Source organism: Diceros bicornis, chromosome 28 (assembly GCF_020826845.1).
Source record: "Diceros bicornis minor isolate mBicDic1 chromosome 28, mDicBic1.mat.cur, whole genome shotgun sequence".
In the NCBI taxonomy this organism is placed as follows: domain Eukaryota; kingdom Metazoa; phylum Chordata; class Mammalia; order Perissodactyla; family Rhinocerotidae; genus Diceros; species Diceros bicornis.
Window position 1 is genome coordinate 21226427 of NC_080767.1, and position 22236 is coordinate 21248662.

Consider the following 22236-nt stretch of genomic DNA (forward strand, 5'->3'; position numbering starts at 1 on the left):
TTCTCACCAGAATGGATCTTTACATGTTCAATAAGGTGTGTACTTCGGCTGAATGTTTTTCCACATTCCTTACAAACATAAGGGTTCTCTCCAGTATGAATTCTCTAATGTTGAATGAAGGCTGGGGTATGGCCGAATGCTTTCCCACATTCGTTACACTCATAAGGTTCTTCTCCTGTGTGAGTTCTCTGGTGTCGAATTAATGATGTGCTGTGGCAAAAAACTTTCCAACATTCCTTACACTGGTAGGATTTCTCCCCAGAATGAATTCCCTGATGTTTAATAAGATGTGTGCTCTGGCTGAAGGTTTTCCCACGTTCAATACACGCATATTGTTTCTTTCTAGTATGAATTCTGTGCTGTTGAGTAAGGGCTGAAACATGGCTGAAAGCCTTCCCACATTCATTACAAGGGTAGGGTTTTTCTCCAGTATGAATTCTCTCATGATTTCTAAGGGATGACTTATGACTAAAGCCTTTTTCATATCCATTACACTCATAAGGTTTCTCGCCAGTATGAACTCTTGGATGTTGAATAAGATTAGTGCTCTGACTAAAAGCTTTCCCACATTCACTACATTCATAAGGTTTCTCTCTAGTATGTATTCTTTGATGTTGAATAAGATTAGTGTTCCGGCTGAAGGATCTACCACATAGTTTACATTTATGTTTCTCTCTCATACAAATTTTCTCAGATTCCATTAGTACCAAACCGTGGGTTTACATTTAAACTGTTTCCAGAATAAGTAAAGTTTTAGGTACAAATGGATTCTTTCTTATATCTAATAAGTTACTTTTCATTTATGAATTGTCTTTTAAAAACTCACTTGAAGCAGAATTATGCTTGAAACTCCTACTAGTTGTGTCATAATTATGAGGTCTTTATCTTCTAGAAACTCTCAGTTGTTTAAAAAGATTTGAGCTCAGATTTAATATTTTCCCCAAATTATCATATTCATAATCTTCCTCTTAAATTGAGTTTCCTTGTAATTCAGGTTTACTGGTATTCCTCAAACTACTTATCAAATTCCAATTCTTTAATGTGAAGTTTCAGGAATCATGATTTGAAAAATTTTCTAACATCATGCCATAATACTATTTGTTTTTCAGAAGCTTCCTGCTTTGGAGTTGATGCTCAGACTTTGGATATAGTACCCAGGATCAAGCAGAAGACAATAGCTCTTCCCTCTGGAATATAAAAGGGGAAAACAAGACTCACACATCAGTTACAGAAAACAATATAATACAAGTAAAAATAAACCAGTGCTATGATAAAATGAAAGATTATACAGTATAGGTCCTGATTAATACATCAGTTTAAAGAAGGAAAGGGTTAAGATAGATAGGCATGGGAAGAGAAATGGCAGCATTGAGACAAAATGCATAGTATAATTAAAGGTAGAGATACTGAAGAGTACAGGACATGACAAAAAGTCCATGACTAACTCAAACGTATGTCTCTGGAAAGCAGACGTAAAAAATATGAAAGAAAAAGTGAAATGGGATTGGATAACAAAGAACTCTGACAATTAAATAGAGAAATTCAATGTCATATAGTAGGAGATAGGAAAATTGAAGTTTTTGGTCACAGTAATAACATGATAAATACATGATGTTTTCGATGAAGATGCTTGTTAATTACAGCTAAAATGGACAAGGAGAGAATAAGGCTGTCAAATTCAGCAAGAAAGTATAATATAAATGATATGGGCCAGGATTGGGAAAATACTAGTAAGAATTTAGTATAGGAGTAAATCTGAAACATAAAAAGGAAGAAAGAAACAAAAAAATAATTGACGTGATTATGAGGAATGTTTACAAAATGAGATGCAAAAAGATACTTCTTGGTTTCTAGCCAAGAAGGCTGGAACTAATAGTGGTAATAATGGAGGAACTAATAGTGCCACTAATAGTGGTACTAATGACAGAAATATTGAAGAAGAAAAAGAGGTTACTTAGGGAAAGTTGGTGATTTCATTTTTCACCATATGGAGTTTAAAGTGATTTAAGTGACGTGGGACACTCAAGTGGAGACAGACACTAAGCTGGGGAAGCTATGGGGACAGAATGCAAATGAGATATTTGAGCTGAAAAATAAATATCGGGGAATTAATGACACAGAAAGACTATTCGAGGATATCAGAATGCATGGATTTTTGAGGTAAAAGATAAACAAGTAGAAAACAAACCTTAAAAGTACACACACTAGGGCCAGTCCAGTGGCATAGTGGTTAAGTTCATGTGCTCCACTTCGGCGACCTGGGGTTCACAGGGTCGGATCCCGGGTGTGGACCTATGCACTGCTTATCAAGCCATGCTGTGGCAGGCATCCCACATATAAAATAGAGGAAGATGGGCACGGATGTTAGCCCAGGGCCAGTCTTCTTCAGCAATAAGAGGAGGATTGGCAGCAGATGTTAGCTCAGGGCTAGTCTTCCTCATCAAAAAAAAAAAAAATTACAACACTAAAACAGATATTTTTGCCTTGTTTCTGATATTATGTAGAAAGCAGTACCCATAAAACTGGTAGAGGCAGAGAAGCGACCATCTATTGCTCATTTATTGAAAGTTTTCATCATAAGTGAATGTTGAATTTTGTTAAATACTTTTTCTGCATCTATGGAGATGATCATGTGAGTTTTTCCTTTCATTCTTCCAATATGGTTAATTACATGGATTAATAATCAGACGTTTAAATAAAAACTTTCATTCCTGGAATAAACTCCAATTAATCAGGACATATTTCACTTTTTATGTATTGTTGGATTCAATATACTAATTTTAAAGAATTTTTACATCTATAGTCATCAGGGTATTGGCTTATAATTTTCTTTACTTATGATGTCTTCATCTGGTTTTGGTTTCAGGGTAATACTGATCCAATACAATGATTGGAAAATGCTCACCCTCCTCCACTTTCTGCAAGTTTTATGCAATCAGTATTATCTCTTCCTTAAATATGTGACAGCATGCACCAGCAAAGCCATCTAGACCTGGACTTTGGGAAGGTTTTAAACTACAAATTCAATTTCTTCAATTGTTAGAGGGTTCTTTGAGTATTCTATTTCTTCTTTACTCAGTTTGGTAACATGTATTTCAAAGAAATCATCCTTTTCCCCTAAGTTGTCAAATTTTTGAAATAAAGTTAATAACTTCCATATTATCTTTCTATTGACTCTAGAATAGTGGTGTCACCTCCTTTATTCCTATTAATAATTTTTGTCTTCTCTTTTTCTTGACCAATCTAGCCAAAGATTTATCAATTTTATTGATCATTTTGTTACCGAGCAAGAGGGCCTGACGCCTGATGCACATAAAAAGCCAATACTATGGCACTGGCTCTTGAGAACAGAAAGTCAGGTCGATCAGCAAGCAGACAGGAAGCAAGGCTCTCAAATCTGTCTCTCTGACCCAGGTTTGGGGTGAAATTTAAGAGGTGAGAGGGAACAGGCTGGTATGCAGAAGTGCTGGTGGGGCAGGTTTCAATTGGAGGGCTTTAAACATTTATGGTAAGGTGTGGAAAGGGGCTTTAACACATGATCTTCCTAGACAACGGACCCCTTGCTTCTGAAGAGAGTCTGGCTTTTGAGTTATGGTTGTGTCCTGGTCCTTTGGTTCTGTGAGAGGAGAATCTTTGGTTCTGGGTGTTATTTCCGGTCAACATTTTCTCCTCTGCGCATGTTTGAGCTACATGACTTGCAGTTTTGGCTCGCTGCCCCTGAAAAACAACTTTAACATCCTGTCATTGATAAGATGGGGCGGTTTTAAACTGGTCCTGTGGTTACAATTTCAATAAACCACCTTTTATTTTCATTGACTTTTCTCTACAGTTTGTGTATGTTCCATTTCAGGGGTCAGCAAAAATTTTCCGTAAAGGGCCAGATAGTAGATATTTTAGGTTTTGTGGGCCACAGATGGTCCCTATTGCATAGTCTTTGTTTTGTTTTTTGTTTGTTTTACAACCTGCTAAAAATGTAAAAATGATCCTTAGTTTAAGGGCTGTATGGAAACAGGCCACTAGCCACATTTGGCCTGTAGTTGGATCTCTATTCTAGTTCATTGATCTGTGCTCTTACATTTATTACTTACATCCTTCTCCCTATTTTGAGTTTCATTTGCTCTTATCTTTCTATCCTCATAAGGTGGAAGCTTAGATAATTGATTTTAGATATTTCCTCTTTTCTAAGAAAACAATTTAACGCTATAAATTTCTCTCCAAGCTCTGCTCTAGTGGCATCCCCAATACTTTGATATATTGTGTTTTCAATATTATCTAAACATTTAATTTCTCTTGTGAGTCACCTCTACCTAGGCTACCAAATAGAAAAGGGGTTTTGAAATTCCATTTTCTTTACCTTGTCAGGAAAAAAATCCACAGTTTGACTCCCCCTATTCTGCCCTCCACACATCCGCATAATGCCATTTTGATCTGTTATACCCTAAGAACGTCTGAAATAGTGTAGATTCAATTGTGAAGTGTTCAACTGTGATAAGAACTTGAAGTTGAAAGAAACATAACAGCTAAGCATTTGAGTGACCATCAGTGTATAAAACTAAATAAACATTTTAGTATCTCCATGGCAGGCACAATTAACATTTTACTCATTTAATTTGCAAACCATTTAAAACCATATTTTCAGCATTACTAGGGTAGTTACATTTATTTCAACCTTAACTTTGCCTGAAAATGTAAATATCTAAGAGTTTACGTATAGTATAATGTTTCAGAGTCCCTGGCTATAAGTCGTGGTTTCTTGTGTAATCCCTCAAGTTACAGTTGTTTAAAATGAGAATAGTATCTACTCATAGTGCCCAATAAATATGTTAGTAATAGTAAAACTACTGAAGTAGAAAGGAGGCAGTATAAAATATCCTTTTAAAGAGAATAAAACCAAATAGGCTCAGATGTCAAATATATTAGGAGGCAAGTAAAAAAAGTACAGGAATTTCCTGCCTATTTAATGCTCATAGCAATACCAGCTACATGTAGGAAACCATGAAGCAGAAGGCAAAAACTTGAAAATAAAGATATTGAATCTTGTAAGGATCTGAGACTTGAAATGGCTACAAAAGGGATATGAGCTTTCTTCTCGTTGAAGTCAGGCACAGAATTAATGGGATGAGAGTGGGGAAGGATAAGGAAAGCCTCGAAAGACAATGAATTCTAATGATTAAAGGCTTAAAGGCTTTCTGAAAATATTACTTGGTTTCATATGAGGCCTGACAGGTAAGCTGGACCTGAAAGAAATTCCAAAGGACAGAGGTTCCACAAATTCTTGGCGACTGCACAACTTGTGTTATCATATAGTTTCCAAGATGACAACACTGGAGAGCAAAACATACATGGGTATTTTAGTTTCTGACATGTTTGTTCAGAAAATTAACTGCATACATTTACATCCCAGCTCAACTTTAACCTTCAAAAATGACTAATAAAACAACTGCACGACTGCAATTCACTTCTTTTAGCTTAAAATCATTATTCGAAAGTTAAAAATTTTTGAATTTAATAGTCATAATTGTTATTCAGCATTTTCAATTTTAAGACATTATTTTTAATTTAAATCTAAGAAATAAATATTTGATTTACAAAACTTAGAATCAACTTCAATGTGGTATATCAGATTCACCTTCATTCAAGGAAGGATTTGAAAGGTTTTTTTATATCAATCCCTTTTTTCATAATATTACTTGACAGTGAATATTTATAACTTATATAAAGTTAGGTTATTGTACTGTTAAAAGGAAAGCATGCCTTGGATAATGACTGAATTTCTAAGAAAAGTTATTTGTGATAATAAAATGACAGCTCACCAAAATAAAGACAATTTTTTTCAAACAAACTAAAAAATAATAGTATAATTTCTAATGTTTAGGATGGTCACAAGGAAATTTACAGGGCAGCAAAACAGATATCCCTAAACCAATATCTCAAGGAATAGGGCATCTCCAACAGCTTCTAAATATAAGAAATAAGAATCTTACAACCCTTTTAAAACGCATGTTTCTTATTAATTTATTCAACATAATATAGGGACAGGACACAGAATACCATATGATGCCCAATCAAATTAAATTAAATTCTGTTTGGAGCTGAAGTGACATGGCACCCACCCCTTCATGTCCCCAGTGGGACAGAACAGTGTGGGGGCTTAAAGGTTGGTCTGAATCCCACCCCTCCACTTACTAGCCATGTGGCCTTAGCTGGGTCAGTGAACCTCTCTGGGCTCCACTTGCCTCATCTACAGAATGGTGATAACGCCAATCTCATACATTTGCTGTAAAGATTAAATAAGAAAGTACACATCAAAATGCTTAGTAGAATGCCTGTGTGGTAGAAATATCCAATACAGGAAGCTTTTTTAAAAATTCAATTCTGATCATCACAAGCATACAAAGATCCCAAGCTATGCATAACAATAGATTGAGTTGAAAACTGACAGAAGTATGAACGAGAATTTCTTATGTAGAACTACCTTTGTCCTGTGTTGAGTATGCCAACACTGTCTACAGCCACTCTGCTGCCCTCTTTCAGTGTCGTGTTACTCAGTGTCTTTCTTACCTCTGTATGCTTTACATCAAATGATACTTTTTTAAGTCTACCATTGACTTTTGAAGTCTTTATAAATACACTGGCATCATCCTCTCATCATTCTATACACATCAAGAAAGAGTGGGAAAGGTTATATGTATTTTTTTGTACTCTTGTTAAATAACAAACCATATTGCTTTTTCACTTACAATTTGTCCTTTTACATTTTGTGTTTTAAGATGTGGAGAAAATGGTGTCACTTAGTGTGGAAAAGGCAGGTATAAATATCCATTTTCAATTCTGACAGATAATTTGGGTTTCAATGCCATTCCTACATCACCTGCAGAATGACTACATATTCTTGTCACTTTCTTGTTGTGATCAATCAATTTACTTACTCATTTAAAAAAGCTGTACTTATAGTGAACAAGTCAATCGTGTAATTGAGATTTTTCTAGCATACTTAAAAAAATTTTTTTAGGTCTGAACCAAGATGTCCAACACAATGTTTTTTTTGGAAACATGATTTTTCAATTGCTTCTCAGTATGAATTTTCTGGTGCTTAATAGTTCTAGACCTATTGTTGAAGGCTTCCCATGTTTAGTACATTCATAAAGTTTCCAGCCTATATAAATTCTATAAAGTATAATGAAATTTTGATCACTGAATTCAAGTTTTCTCATTCCATTAAAACAGTTTCTGTTCAACATGAATTCTCTGGTGTACAATGAGATTAGATTTCTTGCTGAAAGCTTTTCTACAATCCCTGCATTCATAGGGTTTTTCTCCAGTATGTATTCTATGATGTATGGTGAGGTGTGACTTCTTGCTAAACGCTTTTCCACACTCAACGCATTCATATGGTTTCATTCCAGTATGGATTCTCTGATGCACAATGAGTTGTGATTTCTGGATAAAAGCTTTTCTGCATTCACTGCATTCATAGGGTTTCTCCCCAGTATGAATTCTCTGATGTACAATGAGCTGTGACTGCCAGGTGAAGGCTTTCCCACATTCATTGCATTCATATGGTTTCTCCCCAGTATGAGCTCTTTGATGAACACCATGTGTTGACTTCTTGATGAAAGTTTTCCCACATTCATTGCATTCATAGGGTTTCTCCCGTGTGACTCCTCTGATGAATAACGAGGTTTGACTTCTGTATGAATGCTTTTCCACATTCCCTACATTCATAGGGTTTCTCTCCTGTATGAGTTCTCTGATGTACAGTGAGTTGTGACTTCTGAATAAAGGCTTTTTCACATTCATTACATTTGTATGGTTTCTCCCCAGTATGAATTCTCTGATGTACAATGAGTCCTGACTTTCTACTTAAGGCTTTCCCACACTGAATACATCTATATGATTTCTCACTGGTTAGAATTTTTGGCTGTGCAAAGAGGTGTGACTTCTGTATGAAGCTTCTGATGTGTTTATTAGATGTTCTGTTCAGATGAACTACTTTCTCCAGTGCATTACATTCATGGTCTATCTCTTCAGTCAGTGATTTATTGTTAATGAATGCAACTTGGTTCAACAGCTTGTCTTGGTTTTCCTGGTGATTTATCTCATCTTCAAGGTTCCAGTCTTCAAAAATTGAGTATCCTATCAGGTTATGAAGTATCACTTCTTCAGAAATGCTCTTCTGTGGAGTTAATTCTTTCATTCTGGGTCTAATTTCAAAGTCTGAAAGAAAGCCCAAGTATAAATGATATTACGTTGTTCCTGAGCTTTGAGGAATACAAAACACAAAAACAAAAAGCACATAAGGTTATTTATTTTAATGGAAATAGACAGAAATATGATCATGAGTATGGACAGGTTTGAAATTTAAGAATATGATCTTAAAACACAAAGATAGAAGAAACCGACATACAAAGAAACAAGCAAGGGAGCAATGGAAAAAGAAGAGTTGATGAACTCAGTGTCACAGTCCCACATGGCCCCACACACTTCTGCCCCATCCCTACTCTACCATAAGGCTCTGTGAAGAGTAAAGGCAGATTAAAAAATAACTTCATGAAAGACAGAGGAAGAATGTTAGCAAAGGGGACTGAGGGTGAGCTGAAGTGACCAGAAGAAAGATTGAATCCACACTAAATATAAAAATATTTTATAAATAACTAGGCAGATTAGAGCACAACTACAGGGAAAGGATTTCAAAGTACAGTCATGCCTCTCTTAACAACAGGGATATGTTCTGAGAAATGCATCATTAGCCAATTTTGTCATTGTGTGAACACCATAGCGTGTACTTACACAAACCTAGATGGTATAGGCTGCTACACACCTAGGCTATATGGTACTAATCTTATGGAACCACTGTCCTATATGCAGTCTGTTATTGACCAAAATGTTCTTATGAGGCACATGATTGTATATGCATCCTAAAAGGTGAGATGACATAAAAAGGCACGGGATAGGACAGGATCTATTTAAAGGGGGCAATCCTGAGTTAGAAGAACAGGCAGTTTGGGAGGGAGAAAAAAAGCAAAAGAAGGAAGAAGTTCCCTCTGGCAATTGGGTGGTGGTGATGGAGGAAAGACAATAAGGGGGGAAATTTACGGTCCTGGAAGACAAAAGAGAACCACAAAACCAGAAAACTCAAAACTCCTCGCCAATCTCAAAAAGAAAGGAAGGAAGGAAGGATCCTGCTAAAGTACCTGAACTTTGCTATATTAATAGAATAGTACTCCATAAAATTAGAAATATTATAAAAACACTGTTTATTATAAAAATAAACAGAAGAAAAAGTGAAGTCTATAGAGAACTATTACAGAAAATCAGGATATGAATTTGTAGAGATATAAACAGAGAAAGTTGTCCCCTTCAAAAAACAAAACCAAAAACAAATCTTGTCATGAAGCAGAAAACAATTTTGTTTGATCTCTAAACAGAATTAAATATACTCAAACAAGCATTTGAGGACATGGAAAACTACCATGAATCAGAACTTCAAAAAATAAAAACTGAAATAGATAAAAAACAGGGAGAGGGGAAAGAAAATGTATTGAACTCAGAAAAAAAAAAAAGGAAGATTAAATTGCAAGGTATGGTCAGGAGGGGAAAGAAGGGGAATGAAAATTTAATAATTGGCACTGAAGAAATGCAGGAAAACAACCAAGATAATTAAAATGACCTAAAGAATCAAGTAAAAACGGCCATAGGCAAAGAAGGAATGATATTTCTATTATTGGAGTCCCCGAAGATTTTTTTTAAACAAACAAACAAACAAAAGATTATAACTCCAAGACATTTCCACACTGAATGGAAGGTAAGAAAAACAGAAGGTAATTAGAAACGATATGAATATCACTCAGTAAGTTACTTTGGAAGAGAGCACACCTAAGAACGCCAGAATACATGAGGAGAGGAGTATAAGCCCACTTTGAGAGAATGGGATGCTGAAGATATTAGTCAAAGGGAGGCTAATTAAGAAATGTCCTAAATACATGGGCTAGATAAGATCCCGAGTACAGGTAAGAGAGTTACCTCCTTCTCTAAAAGTCAAGCAAAGAACAAGGACTCTGTGGGTGTTTGACATGTAGCAGTGTCATTTAGGTATTTGACAATCCCATATCAACTGTCTTCAGCCATTTCTAAACGTCTATGGCCTAAAGAATGATTTCCTAAAAAACATTTCAAAGACAAACATCTCACTAATCAATATGAATCTTACTTCCCTCCTCCCACATGCCAGGTTCTCACTTACCTGGATAGGCCCAACTTGAGATTTCTCCCTCCTCCATCCATGGTGCTCCTTGATTCAACAAGATTACATCTGACTTCAGAGATTGATTCCCTATTTATGGAAAATTATATAGGACTTGGGTATTAGTGAACAACCAACCATCCTAGAACTCATCCATATGCACCAGAATGGCTAAAATTAAGATGAACATTACTAAAGGTTGATAGAACTCTCATACATTGCTAGTGTGATATAAATTGGTATAAATTCTCTATAACCAACTGTCTGGTAGTATCTACTAAAGCTAAATATACATATGTCCTATGACCCAGAAATTCCACTCATCTATATATACCCAATAGAAATGAAATGCTTATTTCTACCAGAAGATATGTATAAGAATGTTTATAATGGCTTTATTTATATAGCCCAAATCTGAAACAACCCAAACGACCATCAACAGTAGAATGGATAAACTGATGAATTACTGTAAATTCATTAAACAGAATATGATACGACAATAAGGAGGAACAAACTACTGTCACATGCAACAAAATGGATGAATCTCACAGATATTATGTTAAATGAAAGATGCCTGACAACAAAATCTTACATACTGTGTGATTACACTTACATGAAGTTCAAGAACAGACAAAAGTAAATTTATAGTGATAGAAGCCACAGGCTGTTATCTCCGAGGAGGTAAATGGTAAAGGCCTCAAGGGAGCCTGCCGGGGCGCTGCAAATGCCCTACATCTTTTTTTTTTTTTTTTTGTGAGGAAGGTCAGCCCTGAGCTAACATCTATGCCAATCCTCCTCTTTTTGCTGAGGAAGACCAGCCCTGAGCTAACATCTATTGCCAATCCTCCTCCTTTTTCTCCCCAAAGCCCCAGTAGATAGTTGTGTGTCATAGTTGCACATCCTTCTAGTTGCTGTATGTGGGACGCGGCCTCAGCATGGCCGGACAAGCGGTATGGGATCCGAACCCGGGCCGCCAGTAGTGGAGCGTGTGCACTTAACTCCTAAGCCACGGGGCCGGCCCATGTCCTACATCTTGATCTGGGTAGTGGTTAAGTAGGTGTATACACATGAAAAAGTGCATCAAGCTGTATATTTAAGATTTGAACACTTTACATTATGTCTCAATTAATTTATAAAAACTAAGAACTTGGGCCCAGCCCATTGTCTTTAGCCTCCAAAGAATGAGCAGGATACAGTACTCATTTTCTTTTCATCCAAATCCAAGTTTACTGCACAGGTAGAAGCATGGTATTTGATACTCAAAATTAATATTCTTTTGACCCTTATAGCTTGAAATGCTCATTAAGCATTCAGAGACCCAACAGCTTTTAGTAAATAAGAAAGGAAAGCAGTCGATCAGGCTCTAGGGTGGGTTTAATACATGTCCACAAATTCTTTGACACTCTTCCCTTCAAGAGGTAGAGCTTAACTCTGCTCCCCTTGAATGTGGGCTCAACTCAGTAACTCACTTCTAATAAACACAGTAAGGTAGAAGTGATGGTGTGTGATTTTGGAGACTTGGTCATAAAAGGCACCGTGACTTCCTCCTTGCTGTCTCTTGGATCACTTTATCTGGGGGAAATTAGCTGCCATGTCATGAGAACAGGTCCACACGGGAAGGAATTGAGATCTCCTGCCAATGGACAGCAAGGAACTGAAGGCTCTTGTCAATAGCCACATGAGTGAGTTATCTTAGAAATGGACCTGACAGTCCCAGTCAAGCTTTCAGATGACTGCAGCCCCTGCCAACATCTGACTACAACCACATGGGAGACCACAAGCCAAAACCACCCATCTCAGCTATTCCAGATTCCTGACCTATAGAGATTGTTTGTAAAAAAATGTTTACTTTAAGCCACTAAATTTTGGGAAAATTGTTATGCAGCAATAGGTAACTCAGTCAATACCCTCTGAGGGAAAATGTCCTTACCCACTGAAACAAGGTTGCTCTAATTCTCCAGCATCACATCCCCATACAGGTTTCTTTGAGCAGAGTCCAGCCGCTGCCACTCCTCCTGAGTGGAGTCCACAGTCACATCCTTGAAAGACACAAATCCCTTTAACAGCACATTCCTGATAAACCTGAAGTGAAAAACACTGGGTGATGTGTAAAAGATGCATGAGAAATTATTGCTGTTTTCATCATGCAGAGTTCATCACAATAAATTAAAGATGTTTACTATGAGGCTAATTTTGAGTTCTACTATGTGGAAAAAGCAAACACCTAAGAGAAAAACTTTGCCATTAAGAATCATTGTCTCTTTGCATCAAGCATTTATTAAGCACCTACATGAACAGCACTATTTGGTGCTTGGAATATAAATTTGAATAAACACAGGATGTTTACAGACTAGTAGATGGAGGTAAACAAGTAAATATATAAATGTTATAAGGTGTTAAATGGATTATGACAGAAATAGGAAAGAGTGATTCTATGTTGGGATGTTGAAAGATCTAAAGTTATGCAAAATGAACAGTGAAAAATGTAAAAATAAAAATTAAAAAATGTAAAGATAAAATCAAAAGTTTTTGAAATGTAAAAAATGAATAGTGTAGGGGCCAGCCTGGTGGTGTAGTGGTTAAGTTTGTGAGCTCCACTTTGGCGGCCTGGGGTTTGCAGGTTCGGATCCCAGGTGCTGACCTATGCACCACTTATCAGGCCATGCTGTGGCAGGCGTCCCACATATAAAGTAGAGAAAGATGGGGATGGATGTTAGCCCAGGGGCAATCTTCCTTGGCAAAAATAGAGGATTGGCAACAGATTTAGCTCAGAGCTAATCTTCTTCACACACACACACACACACACACACACACACACACACACACACACAGTGAATAGTGTATTCTCTGGTAAGTTGTGGAGGAGGGAGAAAGATCATTCCAGATGGAGGTAGGAATAAGAAAAATGGCATGGGGACATGAAAAAAAACATGCATATCTGCATGCAGGTGACATGCAGATATGGTAAAAATTGTGAAGGCACTATGTAAATAAATGATGTTTGAGAGCATTATACTGAAGTACTCAAAATTCCCCGAATTTACCATGTTTTTGAAGATTTGCAATCTTCCTTTTGAGGAATATTGGCCCTTAGCTAACATCTGTTGCAAATCTTCCTCTTTGTCTTTTTTCTCTCCAAAGCCCCAGTACATAGTTGTATATTGTAGTTGTGGGTCCTTCTAGTTCTTCCATGTGGGACACCACCTCAGCATGGCTTGATGAGCAGCGAGTAGGTCCTCGCCCAGGATCCGAACAGGCGAACCCCAGGCCACCAAAGTGGAATGCGTGAACTTAACCGCTACGCCACTGGGCCGGCCCCACCTGCACTGTTTTTGACTTAACACAGTTGTCCCTCGGTATCCACAGGCGATTGGTTTCAGGACCCCCCTCGGATATCAAAATCTGCAGATGCTCAAGTCCCTTATATAAAATGGCGTAGCATTTGCATCTAACCTACCCACATCCTCCCGTATACTTCAAATTATCTCTAAATTACTTATAATACCTAATACAGCATAAATGCCACATAAATAGTTGTCATACTGTACTGTTTAGGGAATAATGACAAGAAAAAAAAGTCTGTACACCTTCAGTACAGACACAACCATCATAGGCCTTTTGATCCATTGGTTGGTTGAATCCTAGAATGCAGAACCTGCTGATACAGAGCGCCAACTGTAGTTTTAACTCAACCTTTTTACTTAAATAAATGTATTTTAAAAGGAAACCACTAAGCGGAATACCAGTATCACTTGTCATAAAATGAAGATAACAACAACGAAAATCTGCAAAGCAAATATATACTGGTGAAATGCCATGTATGGGATTTGCTTTAAAATGAGCAACTCCAGAGAACAAATAAAGGAAGAGAGAGGCAGGAAAGGTGTCAAATTGGAAAAACATTGATAGTTTTTGGAAATATATGAGGAAGTACAAGGCATTTGTTCTACCATTCTCTAAATTTTTATTTATGTTTGAATTTTTCCATCAAAAAACTTTTAAAAATTAAATACAACAGAAATCATTGTTTTTGAAGTTTAAACTAAAATAAAAACCAAAAAATAAGCAATATTTACTCTAATCTATTTATTTTTTTAATGCATACCTAGAAACAATGAAAATAAAGGAATAATTTATGATCAGTTAGTAATAATGTGCTATTGAGCTCATTGTTGCTTACTTCTCAAACCATGATTAGGTTCTACCTCAGTAAGAGAATTCTGTTTTTAAGTCTGATGTTAATCAAATCCAACCAAGATATATCTGAAAGACAGTGTATGAGAGAAGGAGAGGAATCAACTAAGAGTCCCTGGTTTTTGGTCTAAGCAACGGGCACCCCACTAAAGTCCAGAAGACAAGAAAGAGCAAGGTTGGTGGAGGGGAGAGGTGGAATCAAAAATTCTAGTTGTCCAACAATAAAAAGACAAATGATTCAATTAAAAAATGGGCAAAGGACTTGAATAGACATTTCTCCAAAGAAGATATGCAAACTGACAAATGGCACAGGAAAAGATGCTCACCTTCATTAGTCATTAGGGAAATGCAAATCTCAGCACAATGAGATATCACTTTACACCTAATAGGATGGTTATAATCAAGAAAATGGGGGGCCAGCCCTGGTGGCCTAGTGGTTAAGTTCAGCACGCTCCACTTCGCAGCCCAGATTTGGTTCCCAGGTGTGGACCTACACCACTCTGTTAGTGGCCATGCTGTGCTGGCAGCCCACATACTAAAAAATAGAGGAAGATGGGCATAGATGTTAGCTCAGGGTGAATTTTCCTCAGCAAAAAAAAAAGGAAAACACAAATGTTAGCGAGGATGTGGAGAAATTGAACCCTCATAAATTGCTGGTGGGAATGTAAAACGGCACAGCTGCTTTGCAAAACATTTTGGCAGTTCTTCCAAAAGTTAAACATGGAATTACCATATAACTGAGCAATTCTACTCCTCGCTATATACTCAAAAGATCTGAAAACAGGTACTCAAACAGATACTTATATGCCAATGTTCATAGCAGCTTTATTCACAATAAAGCCAAAACGTAAAAAACAACCCAGTGTCCATCAGCAGATGAATAGATAAACAAAATGTGGTCTATCCACACAATGGACTATTATTCAGCCATAAAAAGGAATGAAGTTCTGATACATGCTACAGTATAAATAAACCTTGAAAGTATGCTAAGTGAAATAAGTTAGGCACAAAAAGACAAATACTGTATGATTCCACTTATATGAAATATCTAGAATAGGCAAAATTATAGAGTCAGAAAGTAGTTTTGAGGTTACCAGGGGCTGTAGGGGCAGGGGAGGAATGGGGAGTTCTTGCTCCATGGATATAGAGTTTCTGTTTGGGGTGATGAAAAAGTTTTGGCGATAGTGGTGATGGATGCACAAATTGTGAATATAATTAATACCACTGAATTCTACACTTAAAAATGGTTACAATGGCAAATTTTACATTGTACATATTTTACCACAAAAAAATTCTATTTGTCCACATTAAGTTCGAGATATCTATTATAATAGATAATCAAATGGCAATAATGAATAGGCAACTGGACTTCAGTGGGATGACGACTGCTCAGAACAAAAAGCAAGCAGCACAGAATTCAAGCTGAGAAGAGAGAAGAAGTGGAGAGAGGGGTGTAACCGACTGAAAAAATGGAGGCTCAATGGATCCGGGGTCTGGATGGACCTGAAGAATTGCTGGAGTCAAGGCGCTAGACTAAATGAGCTGGAAACACAGAAATAATGGCCAGGGAGCGAAATGCTTGGAGGTGGTAAGTTATTGGTAATTATAAATCTAGACTATGACTATGGGAGTTGGTAGCTGAGATGGGGTAGGGGAAAATGATCTCTGGAAATCAGGAGGTACACTGATACAATACAATAGTACTGTGATATTGTGATTTATAATAAGCAATACATATTTGGTCTTCATCCTGTTCCTGGCACAGAGCTCCTAACATTTTTGGATATTCCGGTAATGAGAGAGCAATAAAGGCATCTTTTTTTATGTTAATGAGGTGTCTCTGGACCGCACCTAAGGATGAGGCTGGTTGCCAGGGGGACTAACCATGAATAGGGGGTTGCAACTTTCAGCCCCACTCCTTGACTTCCAGGGAGGAGAATGGGACTGGAGTTTCAATCAATCACCAATGGCCAATGATTTAATCAATCGTGCCTATGTAATGAAGCCTCCAAAAAGACCCAAGAGGAGGGAGTTGGGAGTGCTTCCAGGTTGGTGAACCAGAATGCTTCCACATGCCATGTGAAGGGCCCCAGGCTCCATGAGGACAGAAGTGCCTTTGCTTGGGACCTCATTCTATATGTATCTCTTCATCTGGCTGTTGATTGGTATCCTTTAATATTCTTTGTAATAAACTGGTAATCTAGTTAGTAAACTGGTTTCCTGATTCTTGTGGGCCACTCTAGCAAATTAATCCAACCAAAGGAGGGGGTCATGGGAACCTCTGATTTACAGCCAGTCAGAAGCACAGGTAACAACCTGGACTTGCGATTGGCATCTGAAGTGGAGGCCAGTCTTGTGGAACTGAGCCCTTAGCTTGTAGGATCTGAGGCTATCTCCAGGTAGGCAGTTTGAAAACTGAGTTGACTTGTAGGACACCCAGCTGGTGCTGGAGGACTGTTTCGTGGTATGAGGAAAAAACCCACATATGTTAGAATTGGTGCAGAATTACAGGTACATAACCCAGTAGTCCCTAAACTTTTAAAATTGGAGACTGACACTGTGATATAATAAGAAATATATATTTTTGTCTTTGCCCCTTGCTCCTGGTCAGAGCTCCTAAAATTCTTGGAATTTCCTGGGTGATAGGAGTGTCTTTTGTTTTAATGAGGCGAGTCTTGGTGAGACATTTTTCAGTTTAAAAAAAAAAAAAGAAGCATGCATGTCAATAATATATACTTTTTAAAAAAGAACATAAATTACATGCAAGTACTTCAATACTGAGATATCATGGTCATTAAAAAGACACATAAGGTGCCGGCCTGGTGGTACAAGCGGTTAAGTGCGCGTGCTCTGCTGCGGCAGCCCGGGGTTTGCCGGTTCGGATCCTGGGCACACATCGACACATCGCTTGTCAAGCCATGCTGTGGCAGCGTCCCATATAAAGTGGAGGGAGATGGGCATGGATGTTAGCCCAGGGCCAGTCTTCCTCAGCAAAATGAGGAGGATTGGCAGATGTTAGCTCAGGGCCGATCTTCCTCACACACACACACACAAAAAAGACACATAAGTAGCAGTTCTCATCTTTTCTCCCCAGATCCCAGTAGATCATCTTGCACATCTCCTAAGGAATGCATGTTCCTCACTTTGAAGACTACTATACTGAAGCTATGTGCTACATAGTGGGTATAATCAATGGAACATTATAGGTAAAAATTAAACAATATATACTTTCAAATAAAAACATAAAACTGTATGATGATCACAACCATTAAGATGGCAGCTAGCAGTGTTTAGCTGAGTGATAAGCCAACAGAAATGCGCAAATTCACTTGATCTCCACTATCTACCATGCGTGCTCACTTGATATACACTTTGAGGTTCTCAATCTATTGCATTTTAAAGGAAAAATATCTGATTCTTTATTGGTTAAAAACTGCAAATTAAAATTGATACTATTATTACCTTTAATAATATGGATCTCCTGGACCAATTTTACAAACTCCCAGGGTTGAGAAATGGTGCTCCAAAAATTATAGATTTTATTCATGCATTGAGGCAGACTGTTTGACAGCTGTGTACTTGGACCTCATGTTTTTACTGCCTAGAAATTGAATTCTGTCTTATTATTATGACCTATACTTATTTTGAGAAATGGTTTAAGAACAGCTGTGGGGAAACCTGCAGTGGAATTTATCATGAGTTGGTAAATGTTAAGGACACTGCCTACTACATCATATGTATGCAGATCCATCAGGAGAATAACTTCAAACCTAAATGCCAAAAAATCTTACTGCTCTCAAGAAGTTATCACATTTAATGTATACTGTAAATCATATAATTGCAGATGATATGCTCAACCTTAACTATGAAAGATCCTATAACTTGTATGACTATGTTCCAAGTTTCCTCAGTAAAGACCTTCTATTTTATTTTCCCTGATCTCTATTTACATTTTTTCATTTAATTGAATTAATTCTTTTAAACAGCCTCAAACACAGTAGAAAACAAAGTGGGGTATAAATAGCTCACTTACCTGAGACGTGGTCATTTTCTGTTGCTCTTCAGAAGGAACAGATATCTGTAAAGACAGAGCTGGGAGGAGCAGGGAGCAGATAAAAAGAAGTCAGCCTTGAGGGTCTGGGTCTGTCCTGTGATTCCCAGAATCATGAGCTTAGAATTTCCTATGATCAACTACATAAAAGACTACCCTTTGGAAACTGCCCCTTTCAAAGGGTCCTTTCAGAGACACCAGAAAGGACTATGCTGTGATAACATCAACCTACCAACTGACAGTTCTGAAAATGTTATGACGTGATGTTTTTCCTTTGAGGATGTGAATGTTTGTATTCCAGAATATGTTTAACAAATTTCTCTTCCTTCGACCTCACAAATCTATTATTAGATATTTATTCTAAAAAACTAACCATGGATGTATACAAAGATATAACTGCAAGGATATTCATCACTATGCTGCTTTATCACCTAAAAAGTAGAAACCACCTAGATGTTCAACAATAGGGATTGATTAAATCAATTATTGAAAGGCTAGAATACCACACAGCATTAAAATTGTCTTAGGAAAGTATTTACAGACCTAGAAAAATTTTCCTGTTGTATTACAAAGTAAGAAAAATAGGTTATAAAACAATAAATATATTGAAAAGAAATATACTTGAAAGAAAAAAAGTGTCTGAAAGGACATAAATTGAAATGTTATGGTTACATTTGGGTGGTAGGATTACATGTGATTTCTACTGAGTTGCATTTAGCATTCTCAGTTTCCAAAGTTTTCTAGAATAAACATTATTTTTGAAATAAAAAATGATAGTTATTTTTAGTGGCTATTGCCCTATTGCCTCTTAACCAAAGTTCATATCAAGGAAGTTCTGAAGGGCACAATTCACTAGAGGGAGTTTGGCTGAAAGAAAATAAATAGGGGTTGAATAAACCGTAACAAGTCACTCTCATCCATAGACTATAGATCATTTCAAATGCACGGGATCAATTCAAATGTCACCTTCTCTAGAAAGCCTTTCCAGGTGCCTCCTGGATAGAAAGTCAACATTCCTTCTTCTGACTTTCTCCGAGCGTCCAACACTCTGATACGGGGTTTTCCTGATGCAGGTTTAAACAAAGGGATGATGCAGCCTGAACTAAGACCATAGCAGCGGGAATGGGGAGGACAAACTGGAGATACGTCAGGGAGTCAAAATCACCAGGATCAGAAGATTGACTGGATATGGGAGACGGATGGGGAGAAAACCAGATGTCTCCAAGATTTTTACTATGGCCAACTGGATGAATGCCATTCATAATGCTGTAGATGCCATTCATCATGATGTAGAAATATAGCAGGACGAGCAGGTAAAGTACGGAGACGGAAGACGATAAACTCTATTTTGATCATGTTAAGATCAAGGTGTCCGAGTAAACCTCGCAGATCTGTAGGAGACAGTCAGCTACTGTGAATCTGGAGCTTGTTAGAAATGTCTGGGCTGGTGCCATAGATTGTCAAGTCATGATTTTAAAGGTGTAGCTGATGTAATGAGTGTGGTTGACACTGTCCGGAGATACTGCATAGATTGAAGGACAGGGAGAAGGCAAAGGAGCTTTGCGAAAGGATTTTTGAGGAGAGACTTAGGCTTTTAGTACTTCGCCAGCTAAAAGCCAGTATTAGTAGAGAATACAATCTGCCTGAAGTTTGTTCACCAGACAGATTCAAGGGTGGAAACAGAACTCTCCCCCTATCCTCAGCATCCTTAGGGACATAAACCCACACAAGAAAACTCAGCACACTATGCTACGTGTGGAGCGCAGCCTGAACTCCAACTGTTACAATTCTGGGCTAGAACTCCAATCACTGATCACGAGCTGCCTGCTCCCCAAGCTATCACACAGGCTCCTAACAGTTGCCCACTACAGCCTCTACTCACTGACCCAAAATAACCCTAATGAGGGATACCCCCCTTCAGGGCCCCAACCACTGATTTCTATATGACCCTAACCCGTGATCCTGAGAGTCCCAGAATCACTCACACAGACACGCCCAATCACTAGCCCTACAAATCCCCGATAAGCTGCTGACTCTCATCAGAGTCCACTACCAGCAGCGCCACTAAATAACTGAGTTCCACAGGGCGGCAGTCACTGTCTTGGGCAGGCCCCTTTAATTACTAATCACAACGGCACCAGAAATTACGGACCGCTACAAACGCTCAATCCATGATCCAATATGACGCCCTTACTCCCAACACCGCAGACAGTGACCAAAACCTCATTTTCTGAGAAACAGACTCCTCGACTTCCAGTCTCTTCTTCAGGACCCGCCGCAGAGCCCTACAACACACCCCTTCCATCGCCGGGGCTGCCTGATTCTCGGTGTTCCGGCGGAAGTTGGAGCAGCCCCTGACTCGCCTCTATCGCGAGACTTTCTGGGTTGTTAGTCTGCCTGAGCCGGGGATTAACATGGCCGCGCCCATTGAGCGGAAAGTCTGAGAGAGTGGGTTGCGCCATATTTCGAGTAGGTGTTGGGGCCGTACAGCAGAGAATTCTTAAAGCAAAGGAGGCGAGAGCCAGAGTACTGGAGTTACAGAAAAGATGTACCGGAACAATGCGGTAGCCAAGACATAAACTAGGAAAGAATTCCAGGTATCTGAGGATGCAGTCCGGGAACCTATTCGGCTAAGATGTGTAGAAAATGGAAATTCAGCGGAAGGTGTAAAGCAAAGATGGGGGAGTGGAGGGGGGAAGTAGGGGAAGCCTCTCCTGTTACTAAGCAAATAAGGAGAATTAGTCCCTGAGAGCTTAAGTCGGTTGATCTCCATCACATTGCCTCACTATTCCAACCTGAGGTATAGTAATAATAACAGTAAATGTTTATTGAGCACGTACTGTATGTTTACTGGAGGTAGGTTATTTAATTTAGGTTTTAATGGAGGTGGAGAGGTCAGGATGGAGCCGTATTCTCCCTGGGAGACAGCACTGGGAGACGTTAAGTCACAATGCCTTTCATCTGGTGAACTCCTGCTAATCATCCTGGAAAATGAAATTCAAATATCCTCTCCTGGGAACACTTTCCTTGATTGGGATGGGAAGACTCTCCCCCTGCTAAAGACACGTGAGATAGCAGCAGAGGGGAAGTGTTTGGGGATAAACTCTGAAGGATAATTCAGAACCCCTAGATTCTCCTCTCAACCTGGTCTTGAACTTGCTCTGTGGCCTTGGGCCAGCCACTTTCCCTGGGTTCTCTCATTTGTAAAGCAGAGGAAGGTTGTGAAATACTCTTTGGGGTATTTCAGTGTTTGCTGACATAAAGTTTTAGCGTCAGTGTCAGTGAAAAGCATTTTAGAATCCACAGGTTTTACATAAATACCATATAGTGTTATTACTGTTAATTTATTAAATAAGGAGTCTATTAGACTGAGGTGGTTCTAATACCCTAGCAGCCTTCACAAGGAAACCAAAACCTAAGCCTGTAAGTGCCTCAAGGTTATGAAATCGACACCTAACGACAACCACTCACAAACAGCCACGGAGGCTTTCCCAAACAAGGCAACTGCTTAAGCTACAGCCAATCTAATAATTTCCTTGCTTTGCTTCTGGGTCTTCTCTATAAAAGTCTTGCTCCTCGCTCCTATCAGTGAAGCACTTCTAACCACTTTTGGTTCAGTGCTGCCCACTTTGAATCAACTATTGCTCAAATAAACTCTTAAATTTTAATATGCCTCAGTTTATCATTTAACAGATATCCAGATATCTGGATATAGTACAGAATATCCAGCCCTAACTAATGCCTAAAG

General features: G+C 38.2%; 1 long non-coding RNA gene across 7 annotated transcripts; it reads right to left on the reverse strand.

The window, feature by feature from the left end:
* Positions 1-6603: 6603 nt before the first annotated feature.
* On the reverse strand, positions 6604-20792 carry LOC131393236 (uncharacterized). Of its 7 annotated transcripts, none has more exons than XR_009215907.1 (6): positions 20641-20792; positions 19455-19552; positions 18471-18529; positions 12174-12300; positions 10244-10333; positions 6604-8217 (listed from the first exon to the last, which is right to left on the reverse strand). It is a non-coding gene; the product is annotated as an uncharacterized LOC131393236 (long non-coding RNA). The 7 variants fall into 7 exon arrangements; XR_009215912.1 differs by adding an exon at positions 10024-10160 and having other exon boundaries at positions 19455-20792; XR_009215909.1 differs by lacking the exon at positions 19455-19552 and having other exon boundaries at positions 20683-20792.
* Positions 20793-22236: the final 1444 nt, after the last annotated feature.